Genomic DNA, 17755 nt, shown 5'->3' on the forward strand with positions numbered 1-17755 from the left:
TATTTCCTATTATGATTGTATGATTGTCCAAGGAAATAAAGCTAAACAATTTCCGTTTTGAGTAAATGTAAGAAAAGTGCCAGTCAAAAATATGAACTCCAAGAGATAATGGAAGCTAAGATATTGCATCCTATTCTATTCAATTCTACGTTTATATACGTTTCATTTACCATACAAATTTAACAGCTGTCCAACAACATTGTATGTGAAATTTAAAAAAACTGTATCTTTTGAAGAACTTTTTTGATTTTTGGATTTTTGGTCTTCGGCAAAGTTGTAGATATAGATGAGGAATAAACCGAATTAAATTGTACACAGAAATGATTTTAGCTGGTTTTTAAAACAACTTTTTTCAGTGTAAATTGATTTCCAAAAACAATGTTTAGTTTTTTTTTAATTTTTCAAAATGTTAAAGAACATAAAATGCAATCTCCGAAATCAGGATATGGTTGTTTTTAAAGAGTGTCAAAAAATCAATAAAATTATTTATGTTCAATTTTAAGTGCTAAATAAAATTTGCAGAAAAAAAACGAAATGCTGGGAAAATTATTGATGGCCAAGCAAAAGTGTACATGAAACATGAAAAAAAAAAAGATTTTTTCATTGTTGACCAATGAATCCTCGTTTTTAGATCACTGATGTCTCTGAATTTCTGACCTAAAAATTAAATATTCATGCAATTTTGCAATCGTTAAAAATTTTTTTTGAAGATTTTTGAATCAAAACTATCATTTTAAAAAGGTAAAATGAAAAATATATAGTTTCAAAATGCTAGTAAAAAGTATTTTTTCCTTGAAAAATATAAAACATTCGTGAAATTTTGTTATCTCTTCGAAAAATAATATTTAAATTTAAAATTTCAAAAAGGCCTTTCAAAAATTTAACAAAAAAAATAGACAAAAAATTGTTTCAAAATTGTTTTTTTAATTAAACAATCAAAAATTTGTGAAGAGTTCTAATCTTTTCAAAAAACATATTAAAATTTTTGTTTCAAAGAGGCCAAATATTCAAAAACATAAATTAATAGCAAAACATAAATTAAATAATATAATCTTTTGCTTAAAAAATTACACATTCGTGAAATATTCTAATCGCTTCGATAAATGTCTTAAGAGGCAGTATTTGTAGATTCTGCTCGGTTTGTTCTAGAGGTCGTATCGAGGTGCTCCGATTTGGATGAAACTTTCAGGGTTTGTTTGTCTATACATGAGATGAACTCATGCCAAATATGAGCCCTCTACGACAAAGGGAAGTGGGGTAAAACGGGCATTGAAGTTTGAGGTCCAAAAAACATGAAAAATGTTAAAATTGCCCGCATTTCCGTAAAACTTCATCAATTCCAACTCTCTTAGATGCATTCGAATGGTCTTTTGAAGCACTTCAAAATGTGCCATAGACATCCAGGATTGGTATGACTTTTTCCCATAGCTTTTGCAAATTACTGTCAAAAATGGATTTTTTTAAAACCTTAATAACTTTTTGCAACAGCCTCCAACACCCATACTCCTATAGGTCAAAAGTTAGGGAATTTCATGGACTATAAGCCTACGGTATTAACTTTTTGGCCAATTGCAGTTTTTCTCATAGTTTTACGATTTTTCTAGAACAAACATTTTACAACGTTAGTTTTTGCCCTGTAGGCCAAGAAGACGGCACTTCTTAGTCTCAATTTTGTCATATTCGGAATCCTCGGACAATTTCACGTAAGTTAGAAGTATTGGAGTTGTAATTTTGATTTAAAAAATAATTAAATAAAACATTTTTGAAAAAAGAAATAGATCTTATTTACCCTATGATCAAGGAGCGGCCGTGGCTGACTGGTTACGGCGTTCGCTTTGTAAGCGAATGGTTCTGGGTTCGATTCCCATCTGCTCCCAACGAGAATGAACATAAATTTGAAATGGTGAATATGAACGAAAAATCAAAGTCGCTCGAGGCGGGGTTCGATCCTCCGTCATTTGGATTGGTAAGCAAAAATGCTAACCACTAGGCCATGACGACTTGGTGAGCGTGGACTGGAATTAGGAATACTGTTACAGAGAGCGAGTTGTGGCGCTATAACCACGGCAAATAGTGTCCAGGGCATTCGTGGAAATACAATGTCCCATCCCAGAGAGTATCGGAGTACCAAACCTTCTTAGCATGGTGCTCCCAACGAATACAACCAAAATCTCGGAGCGTATGGTGGTGTGTCCCCACGCTTCTTCCTCCCCTGTCGATTCCGAATTGTGTTGTTGTTCGAACACTCAGTGCTCAAACTCAACCCAATTACGAGTCATCTCTGCGATACGGCTTTACGCAGTAGGCCTGGCCGCTTTAACGCTTGTGATGTTTCAATACATTCCGATGCAATGGTGCACTACAAATGTTAATAAATGACAAGAAGAGTGCTAGGCGTCATCTAACCTAAGGCACTCTCCAGGATCCCTTCGAAAGATTGGCTGCGCTAGGGTCTGATTAGATTAGATTAGATCTTATTTACCCTATGATCAATACGTCAAATGCTGTATCAAGTAGGCGAAAACTTGTTTTACCCCTAATTAGACAACATGCTGAATAATATTTTAATTAATTCTAAATGCCATTTTTTCCAATCAAATTCAAAATTCCAACACCTCAATCAAATGTAAAATTTTCTGAGGATTCCGAATATGTCAAAATTGAGACCAAAAAGAGCCGCTATGGAGGCCTACAGGGCAAAAACCAACGTTGTAAAATGTTTGTTCTAGAAAAATCGTAAAACTATGAGAAAAACTGCGATTGGCCAAAAAGTTAATACCGTAGGCTTATAGTCCATAAAATTCCCTAACTTTTTATCTATGGGAGTATGGGTGTTGGAGGCTGTTGCAAAAAGTTATTAAGGTTTTAAAAAAATCCATTTTTAACAGTAATTTGCAAAAGCTATCAGAAAAAGTCAAACCAATCCTGGATGTCTATAGCACATTTTGAAGGGCTTTAAAATACCTTTCGAATGCATCTAAGAGAGTTGGAATTGATGAAGTTTTACGGAAATGCGAGCAATTTTAACATTTTTCATGTTTTTGAACCTCAAACTTCAATGCCCGTTTTACCCCACTTCCCCTTGTCGTAGAGGGCTCATATTTGGTATGAGTTCATCTCATGTATACACAAACAAACCCTGAAAGTTTCATCCAAATCGGAGCACCTCGATACGACCTGTTTCACATCGGTGAAAAACTCGCTCTTAACATTTTAGAATCAAAACTAACATTTTTAAAAGGCTGAATATTAAAAAAATGTTTTTGTTGCAAAAAGTCAGTTTGCAAATGGTTTTTTTTCACATTCGGGAAATTTTTCTGATTTCTTCAAAAAATACATCTTGAAATTTCAAATCGAAAATAATATTTCAAAAAGGCCAACAATCAAAAATACTTGTGTCAAAAATTTCTTTAAAAAAGATTTTTGTACTTAATAATTGAAACATTCTTGAAATATTAAAAAAATAGTGAAAACAAAAGTTTAGAAAACATTTTATTTACAAAACAAAATTAGATTCAAAAAGGTCGAATATTCAAAAACATAATTTAATAGCAAAACATAAATTTAAAAAAATCATTTTTTACTTTTAAAAATAACACATTCTTGACATTTACTAATCGCTTCGAAAAAATTTCTTAACACTTTAGAATCAAAATTAACATTTCTAAAAGGCTAAATATTTAAAAAAATGTTTTTGTTGAAAAAAGTGAGTTTAAAAATGTTTTTTTTTTCACATTCGGGAATTTTTCTAAACTCTTTGAAAAATACATATTAAAATTTCAAATCGAAACTGATATTTTAAAAAGGCTAATAATGACAAAAATTTGTTTAAAAAAGATTGTTTTACTTAAAACTTGAAAAATTCGTGAAATATGAAAAAAAACTGACAAAAACTAGTTTAAAACAAAACAATATTTACTAAAAAAAAAAACATTCGTGAAATTTTATGATCAAAACTAACATTTCAAAAGGTTTTAAAATTGAATTTTTGATTTAAAACATAAACATTCGTGAAATTTTCTATTCTTTTTAGAAAAAAATCATTTTTTTTTAATTAAAACTAACATTTTGAAAAGGCTCAATATTAAAAAAATAAGTTGAGTGACATAATATTTGTTTAAAAATATATTTTATTTTTTAAAAAATAATCATTCTTGACATGTTTTAGGAAGGATATAATTAAATTCAAAAGTTTGTAAAATTCTGAAGTTTTAGTTGAGTTTCGGCCCCAAAAAGCTCGAATTAATATTTTCATTTAAATGTACTTTTCGATTTATAGTTAAACTCGATTATTGGAATCAAAAAGTTGTTTGAAATTGACAGAAAATGAAAAATCTGACGAAATCTATAACAGATAATGCTAAAACTTTATTCTCGCTGACACTTCAAAACTCTGGTGCTCTGGGAGATAATTCATCATTATTCAAGACTGCATTGTCAGACTACAATAAATTCCACCAATCCTTAAATTAAAAAAAAAAGAAATTTTCTGAATTCTGGACTGATACCTGTTGACTAGGGTGCCCAGAAAAAATGACCCCCTACTCCACAAGCGGAAAACGGTTTTTAGAGTTATTTTAAGCATCTGTGTAAATTTTGAGCGAAGTTGGATGAGATTAACCCATTGATACCCGAGCCTAAAGTTGATGAAAAAAATGTTTTTCATACAAAAATGACTTTTTTAAACAAGAAAAATCGCCCTTTTTCCAGACTTGGCGTCAGGGCCACACACATTTTTTTCGTTAATTTAATGGAAAAAATCGCATAAAGTGTATAAATTTTCCGGAGGCCTCGGCGTTTCGCCATTTTTTCCGAGTTTTCCCTTTTTACTTTGAAACTCAGTGAAGGAGAGCGAAAAGTCGAAAAGGGGAGTCGCCGTCATACTATCGTAAATGTTTATTCTGCTCGTTGCCAAATCAACGAAGTCGACGGCAAAGACCCCGCCATTCCCCGGGGTCGGGGCCGACCACGACGAAGGCCAGACTTTACTTTATTACCTCGTCACTGGCGGGGCTGAATTTTCCTTTTGCGTGAGAGGGAGGGGTGGGAGAGGAAAATTGTCCTAGTGTACGTTTTCATTTTCATTCATAACATTAAGTGAGCTTATTTCCTGATCTCCCCGTCTCACTCTTCTTGTGCGACTGACTTTCGTGGCAAAGGTGGGATGGCTTTTGGCTGAAGGCGAAATTCATGAAACTGGAACGGAACCCCGGAATGAAAGTGGAGCTTAGCAGGTCCTTGGTTGATTCCGGAGGGGATTTTTCTTGATGAGACCAGGACGACCCCAGAGCATGACGGGTGGAACCAGAATTGCAATCTTAGGAATCAGGACGCACATCATTAGCTTTGGAGCTGCCAAAATGGATGGGAGATCATTTATATTGGGCTGGCTTTAAGTATTGCATCTTTTGGGATGTTTTGGAGAGAAAGAAACAGAATTAAAGCTATGCTTCAACGTGTCAGTATTAGATTTTTTGAAATTTGTATGTAATTTAAGACTTCTTTGTCTTAAGAACAACATCACATGGGATACAATTTCTTCTGTCCAGACTTCAAGTTGCTAATCTAATCTAATCTAACACAAACGCAGCCAGTCCGATGAAAGCATGCTGGAAAGTCTTGTGATTAGATTACGCCCCAAGCACTTTTCTTGTCAATATTAATAATTGCAATACATCCGAGATCACCCGAAAATGTAATACAAAAATTAAAGCGGCCAGCCCTACTGCGTTGTGTTTACCGCAGAGAGGATTCTGTGAACGGATCACATTCCACAGAATCTACAGGGGAGGAAGGATGCGTGGACATACCGTACCAAACGCTCCGGATCAGTTAGGTGTGGTGTATTAGTGTAAATTTGGCAGATAATTATATTTATGGGGGGAAGTGGAATTGGGCAAAATGGGATTAAGAAATGGGAAAGTGAGGAAGGGGTAGGAGGGCTATTGAATTTATAGTATAATAATATAAGGGAATATAATCATTTAGCAAATAATGATGGAAAGCTCTCACCAAGAATCAGCAAATCTTGAAATCTTCGAAAAACACAGCCAGATTGTGTCCCAACCTGCAGCTCCTAAGTTCTTAGGAGCCGCCAATCCGGCCGCATCAAATCAGCCAAGATTTCCTCGTCATCTGCGCGATTGAGGCTCTATCCCAGGTCAGCGACGTCTTCCCGGACATGCAGCAACGCAACGTGAATCCCGGATATCTCCACCATCTCCACCTTGTCCACTGCCACTTACAAGTTCGTCTAAAACTAGCCGATAAGAATTTGACGGATATCCTCAGAAGACGAAAAAACGCGGAGCGTCAAACAAACAAACCGGACGCGACCATAGCTTACTGCGATCTCCTTCTGTCCAGACTTCAAGTTGCAAAAAAAAAGGAAGAAAGGAATCGCTCCAACCTTATCAACGCCAACCAGCGCGTGAACCCATCGTCACCTTATGTCCGTATCCATCAGGATCAGGACACGACGCAGAAGGGCAAGTGAAACCAATTCCGAGTGCAGACTCTCCCAACTCCCCTCCCCCACTATGTGTCGGTAATTGATTTATGTTGCCACATGGTCTGCTGCCTGCACCCTTCTCGATTGGCCCTATCGGCACAGACACAGGCCAAGTGTGGAAGATCCAAACCTGTTTAATTGATTGTGCTTTCTTCGATGTGGTCGTGTTCTTGGAAAGTGGCTCTTCCCCCTCCTTATCGCGGAGAATTCTCTCCAAAACATGACTTTCACATTAGACTTAAATCCGAAACGTCTCAATTTCATCGCTGCGCGATCGGGAAAAGGGTGGTTCACCCCTAGGATTTTTTTTTATGGTGACTGCAATGCTGTTTTCGTTTATTTTTTCTGCTGATTACTTGCACAAACAAGGAAGTAATCCCGATTGCGTCACAACATAACTCATAAAATGTTCCCTCGTCCACCATCGTCTCCGTTGTTGCTGTTTCATAATTCTGACTCCATGAACGGAGAGAGACCCTGAAAGGAGCCTGTTCTGTTGTCCTAACTTTATAATCCGTTTACGACGAACATTCTGCCCCTCCATCGTCTAGGAATACGAAATTAAATGAAAACATACGACACAAAGATATCAAAATTCTAAGCAAGGACAAGGACTTTCCCCCTCCTCGATACAAGTACGCACATCCAGGGTAAAGGACAAGTTTTGTGCATAGCCAAAGAGGCGCGCCCTTAAGCCCTTGAACAAACAAGTGCGGTACTTCCAGCCGATATGGATGAATATAATTTGTGCATGATTTATCTGTGGTGTGTAAGTGTGTGTGCGTTATGTTTCAGGATTATGAATAATCCTGGCCCAGCTGGTGAGGCTCACGATTGACTTGCAACCCGGGGATAGATTCGTACTGGACTTGGTATCAAGATTTATGATAATAGGGAACACTTTATTTCGACGTATTGGAATATAATCAATGCATTCGATTACTTTCAAAGAAGTTTGATTTGAGTATTAACAACATATCTTAGTCGAAATTTTGTTTTAATAAAAGTGAAAACTGATAACTTGAAAGAAGATAAATTTGTATTTTATCTATAAATGATTAATTCGTAAGCAAGACAGAACAACGCCAACTTCTTCAGAGCCAGCTCTTTGTATATTGATTTTTGGTGGCCATTGACACGTTGTTATTCCGTCCATAAAGATATGATAATCTAAATATATTCAACTGAAAGGCAGTAAAAAAAGTTGCCACGAGATAGTAATTCCCTAAACATGCGATAGGCCACATTTGGTTAATTTGTACCCGGCACACAACAGCCAGCATGGTAATAAAACGCTCATTAAAAGTGCGTTTTTGGTGGATGCACCCAATCCAAACGTATCAAACCACCACCAGGAACCAGCCAAACCAGGGGGGTCATTAAAAGAAAGAGCTCCCCCCTTAAGCCATTAAATGCCACCACCACCACTATCATATCAACCCGGATCGGTATCCCGAAAATGGAAATGAAAATGTAAAAAAATTCCACCCACGCCACGAGCCAGGATCGCAAACCCGACCCGCAACGATAATGCCTCATAACTTCTAATCTTGATCGGGAATTATAATTATCATTACAGCCCGCCCGGGGGCAGGGGCACACGACAAACGGATAATGAAACAAAACAACAACATAAAAAAAACTGCGGAAAAGCCGGGAAAAGTTGAGCGAAATGAAGTTGTACGCGGGCAAGAGTCAGCATGGCCAATCGTTGTTGGTTGAGTCAATGATAGCCACAATCGACACGACCCCCGTGCTGCTGCTGCTGGTGGCCTTTCACCAATCGTCATTTGTAGAGTTTCATGGGCGTAGGAAGTCTACTAGAATTGCTCCAACAATCAAAGTTAAAAAAAGGATGAAATTGGAAGGTTTGAAATTGTATTGTCAAATATTTCCACTTTTTAAAGTAATTATACCCGCAATTACAAATAAAACAATGTAAATTTACACCTTTTTCTACACAGTAAAAAACATGGTAAAATCCGATGTACCTCTATGTACCGTATATGCAGTAAATACAGTATACAATGAACGGAACACATAGAGCTACATTGGCTTTTATCGTCTAGTTTTCACAGCGGCGAGTTGGCCATGCGGGATGGGGTGCGGACTTAGTAAGCTAGATATAACTATCGCCAGTTTGATATTTTTAGGATTACAAATATTTTTTCCTAGCGTCTGCCAGATGTAGATTTAAACATTATTAGAGGTAAAATTAAAGCTTTTTTTCTGACATAAAAGATGTACCCCTTTTTAGATGTAATTTTACCATGTTTTTTTTACTGTGTAGGCAATATTGCACATAATCATAATACTCTCAGATGTGACGTTCACATTTTTTTACCGTAAACCGGGTCGACATTGAAAACGATTTTAAGGGTACACAGCAACCAAGAAAGTTGTTTTTTTCTTATTCAAAATTTTTTGAACTTACGGACCCAATCCTGAAATAATTTGATTATAAAAATTGATAAATTTTATTGTAAATTAGTGCGTCCAATTTCCCGGGGTTACAAATTTCCCGGGAAACGGGAAATTTTCAGCCAATTTCCCGGGAAATCCCGGGAATTCCCGGGAAATTTTAAATTTATTAAAAATAAAAAATTTCGACGGTTTTGTTCGAACGCGAATCAATTCAACACGGAACGTCGGATCGAGGTGCTCTTTGTTGCGTTGGATTCGTATTAGTCCATGGAAGGTTCTTACGCTAAAAAGTTGCAACTTTGGCCACTCTGGAACCGATTCCTGAAAATCTGCAGAGTGTGTGGGAAAAGTTACGTAAAATCAAATTTTGATCACAGGAGGCTGAATAAGCAAACAAGCAAGAAACGTCAGGAAACCACAAAGGGCAGGACGAAGTTTGCCGGGAAGAACTTGTTTATTAAAAATTGTTATGATCTTGGTTTTAATTAATATAATGCAACAGAATTGTATAGGACATCAACATCAATGGTTTATAAAAGTGTGAAGATCAATTAACAGCTTGACTGCATGTTATAAATCATTCAACTACAAGAAAATGTATTTTGGTATTTTTTGGTGAGAAATTTTAAATTTGCCCTGTGACCAGTTTATTGAATTGAGAAAAATAACATGCAGAAATTATGTTTTTCATGACAAATACTGGTTTTAGCTCTTGAACAAATGGTAAAGCTTTTTAGTGTTGGTTTTACTTTAAACAACCCAATGTTTTCAAATATTTGAAGCAAGCTTTGAAGATATTTTTGCATTTTTTGAGAACAAACAATAGAAAGTAATTTTTCAATGATTTTTTGTATTATTATGCAATATGATTTAAATTATACGATAAATTAACATCATTCCACAAAAAGTCTTAAATTTTTTCACATTTAACCCTCTAACATATATAGTTGCACCAGTGCTCCATAATTCTTTTACTTCAAATTGTTATTTCTTTAGTACTAGGTACTCAACCAATTTCATTAATTCTTTTTGCACAAATTCGATTTTCATCTCATTTGATCATGGTAAACAAAAACGTAAAAAAATATCAATTTTAATTTGAAGGTAAGGAGGTAATATTGTTTTGATGAAATAACATCAATCTGTTAAGCTTACCTAATTGTAATAATTTGATACTCATTAAGCAAGATCTATTCCCAAATGCTTCAAAAATTAATATTATCAGAAATAATTCTGATATCAAAATTTCTGATAATCTGATTATTTATATATATAAGTTTGTTCATTTTTTTTTTCAGAGCATTTAAAAAAAACAGTTTCACAAATTTAAGAAAATGTATACTTCCGCTTGAATTTCGGAAATTCCCGGGAAATTTACAAATTTCCTGAGAAAGGGGAAATATTTTTTTTCGGGAAATCCCGGGAATTCCCGGGAAATTTTTGTAAATCTTTATGGAAATAGTAGCTTAGGGGATGAATAAAAAAATATATCGATAGTTCCCGTTGTTTAAAAGAAATCAAAATGTATGTATGTGGGCGGAAAAGCTTTGATTGATGTGCACCGTTAATTTATTTTCTACATATTATTCTTACAGTTAGACTTGCCTCAAGATTTATATTTTAAAAAATGTATTTTGATAAGTCACACATTGGGCGTGTTCGCTTTTTTTAAAAAAAGGTTTTTTCAGCCCTGCTTCTAAAAAATCAGGGTTGCTTTGATCAGAGATTCTTTCAAATCATAGCCTGAAAGTGTGAAATTGATTTGATAATGTAACGTTACATTTTATATTTCGTTTGAAAAAATACCTTTTACGCTCAGGCGTTACGCTTTTTATTTCATCGATTTTTCTGGAATGACGCAAAGTTTTTCGCAATCTTTTGAAAGCAATTTAAACGTCTTGAGCAGATCTACAAATTATATTTCAAATTCAAAAACATTACTGTACTCGAGAAATCATCCTAATAAAAAGTGTAACGCCTGCGCGTAAACGGGGGTTTAAGTGTTAAATAATTTTATGAACTTTCAACTTGAATTTGAGGTTAGGAAAAAATATGTGCAAAATTCATTAAAAATTGAAATTTTTTCATGAAAACACCAATTTAGTTGTCACCTATTGTCAAGTTTGTAGCACGCATAAAAAATCAAAATTTACTTAGAAACTTATTATTCTTAAAATTCCTCTAAATCCAAGATTTTATTTGAATTCAGAATAGAAAACCTTCAATACTTTCATAACTCAGATACTAATTAACTGTTTAAAAAAATGGAAGGAAATATATACATGATTCATGATGATCACAAATTTACAGAGGTAATGTTTAACATTTTAGATGACATAATAGATGTACCCATTTTTACATGTAATATTGCCATAACTTATAAGTTGTATTTTATGGAACTCATTGCAAAACTTGATTTTTTCATCACTCATCGTATTTATCTAACTCGGTGAACATCATTGGATAAATGTACGACTCGTGCTGAAAAAATCCTCTTTTCCCAACTTGTTGCATAAACTACTATTATGTCACTACCGCTAACTGTGGGAAATAATACAAAATGTATTTTTTATTTTTTTTGATCGCCGAGTATTTTTACTTTCATTGTTTGGATTGATATTTTTCGCCGAAAAATATCAATCTAAACAAAGAAAGTAAATGTATTTTTTTAAATATTTGACCACGGCCAATAAGGCCGCCATCTTGGATTTAAAAATTCTAAATCACTTTAGAATAATTTAGGCTCGACAATCAAAAATAAAATAACGAAAAAAACATTTTTATTTTATTTTTCCAAGTCATTCCGGAAATTAAGTCTAGACTGTTTATAACATAACATAGAAAATATTTAAAGCAAAAAGAAAATGTTTTTTTCACAATTTTCCCTAATAGGGAATAAATTAATGCTTATATACGCAGAATAAAAATGAATATGTTATAAAATTCTTCAATCAATCAAACCATCCATATTAACGACCCCCGGGTCTTTTATGGTCTCTATTGCAAGTTTCTGCTCGCACCTAGGAGTCCGAAGGCTTGAATGGGGAGAGCACCCAAACCTCTTTCTACTCCAAGGAACCTTCCACCCCAATGTTTGAACTGACGACCTTCAGATTGCGAGTCCAACCGCCGCCAGTGATTCCACCGGAGTAGGCTTGGGTTGGTGTGTTGTTTGTACTTATGGCATGGAGACGACTCCTACACCTGGAATGACTTAACGGCCTAACAACCAAGGCCGGGACCGAGATTTTACTTCCTCATCCGATGGAAGGTTGCAGCAGATGGGAATCGAACCCAGAATCATCCGCTTACAAAGCGGACAGCGTAACCATTTGGCTACGCACTGCCACTGTTATAAAATTCTTATAAATATCAAATAAATTAACTTTTCCCAATATTCCGTATTTTTTTGGCAACACGAGTTTTTTTTTTATAAATTTCCGTTTTAACATGAAAATACAGTCGGGAAAATTTCACTTCCAATGATCGAATCACGAAAAAAAATTGTCTTCGATGTTTTGAAGTCCCATACAAACGGATAATCGAGTCTGGACTGCACTAAAATTATCTTTGTTTTTCTCTAAATGTGTGCTAAACGATGCGAAACATTTTCAATGCTTTAGAGTTTCTATTTTATTTATTTACAAATTAGTTTAATTTTAAATAATGAAATAATACTTAAATACTTTATGATGATGTTTTAATGTTTGTGTTTATTTTAAAGAGCTCAATATAACACTAAATGAAACTTTACAATCGATGATCAACAGACACATTTCAACATTGAACCCCGCCAATGCCCACCGCCCTCCATTTTCCCACTGCATCGCTGCGAGGTCCACTCACTCAGCCATAAAACCGGCTAGACGATATGGATTAAAAGAGAGGCAAACTTTTTTTTTGTTCCTGTTCCTCCTCCTGTAACGAGACCCCGCTAACACTCGCTAACCGTGTTTGTGCTTTGTTTTATGTGTTCCAAAGGAAAATCATACGTATTTGAAATTGATACCTTCCACCCCCATCTTCACCTTTCCGGGAGTCGGTCCTGAACTCCTGGAGTGCCCCAGGAAGAGCAGATTAGTATTCGGGTGTAAAAATCCATCTGCTACTTCGGAAGTGCTTTCCAGAGCTGGAGAAGCTTTCGGTTGTAAAGTCCTGAAAATTTATACTTTTAGTCCTGGCAGGAGTTGATCCTGGATCCAGTCCGGTGCGGTGTATATTCGGGGTGAAATGAACTCACGTGCCGCATAAAATTGTGTATGATTTTATGTGCTTTTATGGAGGTTCGACCGTGGAGACTACTCCGAGTTTGGTTCCAGCCGGTCTGGTCTGGTCAGGTGGATTTTTTTTATGGCCATCAGGAATCCAAACAAAGACGGGTTTGGGACGTTAGGGTCGGGGGGAAAATGTAAATAAAATGGGGGAATTATAGACAAACGGAATCCCGGGGAAAAATGGGGATCTGGATGGCCACCAGTGGCAGTCCTCGGACATAAATCAATGGCCGAGGTTTGTGTACACAAACAACGAAAAAACCAGGGCGGGAGACAACGAAGTACATATTGTAATCGCGCGCTGGATGGACGTGGAGAGTTCGATTTTGTTTTGTTTCCAACTTGGGTCGTTCTAAGCTGTTTGGAGGCAGTTTTATGTGCAGCGAAGGGCGTTCTGTTATTGATGGATGGGCCAGTGAAAATCCCAATTCTGAATGTGGAGCATGAAAATAAACAAAGCTTTTTTGTGGAATAAATTCCATTCTGTGGATGATTTCAATCTGAGCTATAAATTATCAGATGTAATTTCCAAGTTAAAAAAATTACCTCTTGACAAATATAAGGGATGAGATTTTGAACAACCCCCTTTTAATACCTCAAAAATTAGATTATTTATTCCAAATAATCGATTCATAAAGCTGAATCCATCAATTTTAATTAACCCCACCCTCAAAACGCAGCTCACCCATCATCGGCGTTCCAATCGCGCTCCCAATTCCTGCAATCTCATCTTGAACCAATTTATTTCCCATCCCAGCTAGGCCCAGCACGGGATCCCGGGCCTCGAACTTGTCTGACTTGTCATTTTTACGAGGACGCGCCACAAACTGTGAATTGAATTAAATCCGCGACGATCGGCGGCGCGCACCCCTCCCGGTTTAAGCTGATTCTGATTTTCTAGTACGGAGAGCGACGACTAGCTTTCTACAGTCTAGTGTGGCTGGCATTTAATTAGTAAAGCAGGCATCACCAAGGGTGGGCTAAGCTTTGACGGCACTCCCGAACAGACGGTAATAACTAAATTCATGCTTTTTCAATAACAAATACTGTTAAAATAACAAAAAGTGTTATGGATTCTTCTTCAAAAATTAACTTTTGCATAAGAGTTGAATAACAGTTTATGTTATCATAACACAATTTGTTATTGGTCTGATATTGATTGAAAGCAAAAACAACTTGGGAATAACATTTTTTGTTATGGAAGAATATCTTCAAATATTATTGGGATAATCGGATAAGTTGTTAAAATAACAAAAAATAATAACAAAGATTTGTTCGAAGAATAACTAAAAATGTTATTGGTCTGTTATTTTAATAACAATCCAATAACAAAAAAAATCATAACGGCGAATAACAAAATTTGTTATAAATAACATAAATTGTTACTGGCTTAGTATTTTCAAATATCAAAAAATATTATTCCAACGTTATGTCCGTCTGCTCGGGCTGCTGGATGGGTAGTGGGACGCTAAGGATATAGCTGAAGGGAATTAGAAACACTTCAGGCTTCCATAGAGAACTGTTAGTTTAGGGGAGGAAGGGCTAAAGGTCATTAAGTTATGAAAATTTCAGATTTCTTCCGTTGTTTTTTTTTTTTGCAAATATCGATTAATAAAAAAAAATGTCGTTAAAATAACATCTGACCTGGAAAAACGATTGATCATGTCAGCTTTTCCAGATTTCCAATGGTGATAATATATTAAATTACTTGTCCAACGATTTAAGTGATGTTTACAAAGTTCCAGGCAAAAAATCAATGACAACTAAACACAAATATTTAATATTGAAATTTTAAGTGTTTAATTCCTAAAAAAATTTCCAGGGTTTTGAATTTTCCGGGAAACGGAAAAAGTATTTTTGGAATCCCGGAAATTCCCGGAATCCCGGAAAATTTTTGAAACATTCATAAAATGTATGTTTTCATTATAATTGTTTTGTTTTAAAAGCTTGAAATATAAAAATTATCTCAATAATTTTAATTTGTGCTAATCTTCACTTCAATCCAAACTAGAACGACAGTTTTTAAATAGCTTAAAAGAAATTAAAAATTGATATTTTTTTGTTCGTTGATGTGCTTTGGATTTTAAATGAACTAATTTTTTTTATCCAGTGTGATAAGATACTATTACCAACTATTACCAACAGGGAAAATCGGGACTATAGTCTGAATAGGTACAGGAGATTTTGTTAATGGGACCTTTAAAAAAATGCTCCTGATATATGTCGAAAACAAGTTTAAATGCTTTAGAATTCTTATCCATTACTAAATATTCAACTTGTCATCTAAACAAAATCTGAATTTGCAGACCAAAATTTGTTTTTTTTGTCAATTTCGGAAATTCCCGGAACAAATTAACAGAAATCCCGGAAATTGGGAATTCCCGGTTTTGGAAAAATCCCGGGAATTTTGTCACGGGAAGAACGCACTAATTTCTATCATTATATTTCCATGAAAGATTCCTTACAATTTTGCAAGCTGGTCGTACAAAATAGGGATGCGAAAATTCGAAAATGTGAATCTGTTTCTTCGTCAAAGCTGTAGTTTATGATCTAAACTAACTAGAAAAAAAGGTACACTGAGGAAAAATCCCCATTTAACATTTTATTAACAAAAGATCAATACCAAAAATACGAATAGATTAGGTAAATTTTTCCATTGTTAAAAAAACGAAGAAATTCATATTTTGCGCAAGAGCTTGAAACGATTTTCTGGGCCTTGTTAATCAGAATGCTGGTTGCTGAAACACAGTCTCTAGAAGAATAATTTTTGTGATTAATATGTGTTTCTTACTTTTACTTAATGTGGTCTAGATTTGGTTCAATTTTCAATAATAGAAATGAAATATTTGTGATATTTTCTATTTTTTTGAATACAAAATATTTAAATTAATTCTCACAATTTATAATACAAATCCAATATAAATGATTTGGCCAATTTGAAAGTAAAAGCTTGGTATTGATTTTATTTAAATGAAAAAAGCTGAAAATTACACAAAAGTTTTATTTTTAACCTTAAAAATCTGTTTAAAAACGGTTTATTAAGATGACAACAAAAAAAAAAACTCAGTTTAAAAAAAACTTTAAGAGGCTGTATCTTAGCAATCAGCAGTCCAATTAACATTAAGTCAACATAAGGTTTTTATATGAAATATTTTTAAATCAACAATTAAACTAAACATACAACAACCGTTGAAATGACTTCAAAGAAATACAATTTATCGAAAAAAAATCAATAAAAATTTGATTTAGCATCAAAATACTTGATAATATAACATACAATAAAATATCAATGATTTCCAAGATAGCATCGATTAATAATGAAGGTCCAAATTTTTAGCTATTAGAAAACCCCAAATGTTCACACAAAAAAATTGTAGAGGATTCACAGCTTTTCAAATAAAAAGTTTTTTTATTAGATGGACGGATATGAATAAAATTTAAATAATAATAAAAAAATAATGAAAACAAGTTTGTCTCAATCGTATTTTTTGGGATGAAAAGATAATAAAAAATGAGGATTATTTTCCTTGCACCTATTTTTTCCAAATAGTCTAAATTGTAACCTACAAATTCTCCAAATTGGTTTCTTTGGTGATCAAAAAATCCCTTCTCAACTCAAAATACAGATTTTCGAATATTTCCATAGAACGTTTCTACGGATGGACTCTACATTTGTGTGGAGAAACCAATTATGCAGAATGGCTTATTTGGATGCGAAAAATCGATGGAAAATGTTTCATCCAAATTAACAAATACATTAATAAAAAACAGATGTGAGCAACTCTCTACGAAATCGGCCGATTTCGACCATTTTTATTTTTTGTATTTTTTTATTTGACTTAAACTTTGTGGGGGCCTTCCCTATGACCAAATAAGCTATTTTGCGTCATTGGTTCACCCATACTAGTCTCCATACAATTTTGGCAGCTGTTCATACAAAAATGGTATGAAAATATTCAAACAGCTGTAACTTTTGAGTGAATTTTCTGATCAATTTTTAAAAATTGAAAAACTGCAAATATTTCGCTAAAATCAAACTTTCGGTGGCTTTATCTTGAAAACGAATCCATTTATCAAAAAAATCTGTAAAGTACTCTTCGATTGCAAATTCTATTTTGCATTAAAAAATAATGTCAAACTTGTTTTTGCATGAAACTTCGATTTTTTCCAAACATCACTATTTTTTCAAAAATTCAAAACTCGGCGGCAGATTTTTTGACCATGTTTCTCTATGGCTCAAAAGTTGCGGATTTTTGTCCCCTAAACATATCAAAAAATCTCGAAAATCAAAAAATACGTATTTTGGGAAATTGAGTTTTAGTAAAAAAAAAGTTGATAAAAAAATCTGCAAATTTTTTTTCCGTGTACCTATTTTTTTCTCAAAAGTCCTCAACAATACCTACAACTTTGCCGAAGACACCAAATTTATCAGAAAATTCACTCAAAAGTTACAGCTGTTTGAATATTTTCATACCATTTTTGTATGGACAGCAGCCAAAATTGTATGGAGACTTGTATGGGTGAACCAATCACACAAAATAGCTTA

General features: G+C 34.3%; 1 protein-coding gene across 2 annotated transcripts in view; it reads right to left on the minus strand.

Moving 5' to 3' along the window:
• Window positions 1-17755, minus strand: part of LOC6041652 (protein sax-3) — a 418150-nt gene that overhangs the window by 348581 nt on the left and 51814 nt on the right. The gene's annotated exons all lie outside the window — the stretch shown is intronic.

This window comes from Culex quinquefasciatus, chromosome 2, assembly GCF_015732765.1.
Source record: "Culex quinquefasciatus strain JHB chromosome 2, VPISU_Cqui_1.0_pri_paternal, whole genome shotgun sequence".
NCBI lineage: Eukaryota > Metazoa > Arthropoda > Insecta > Diptera > Culicidae > Culex > Culex quinquefasciatus.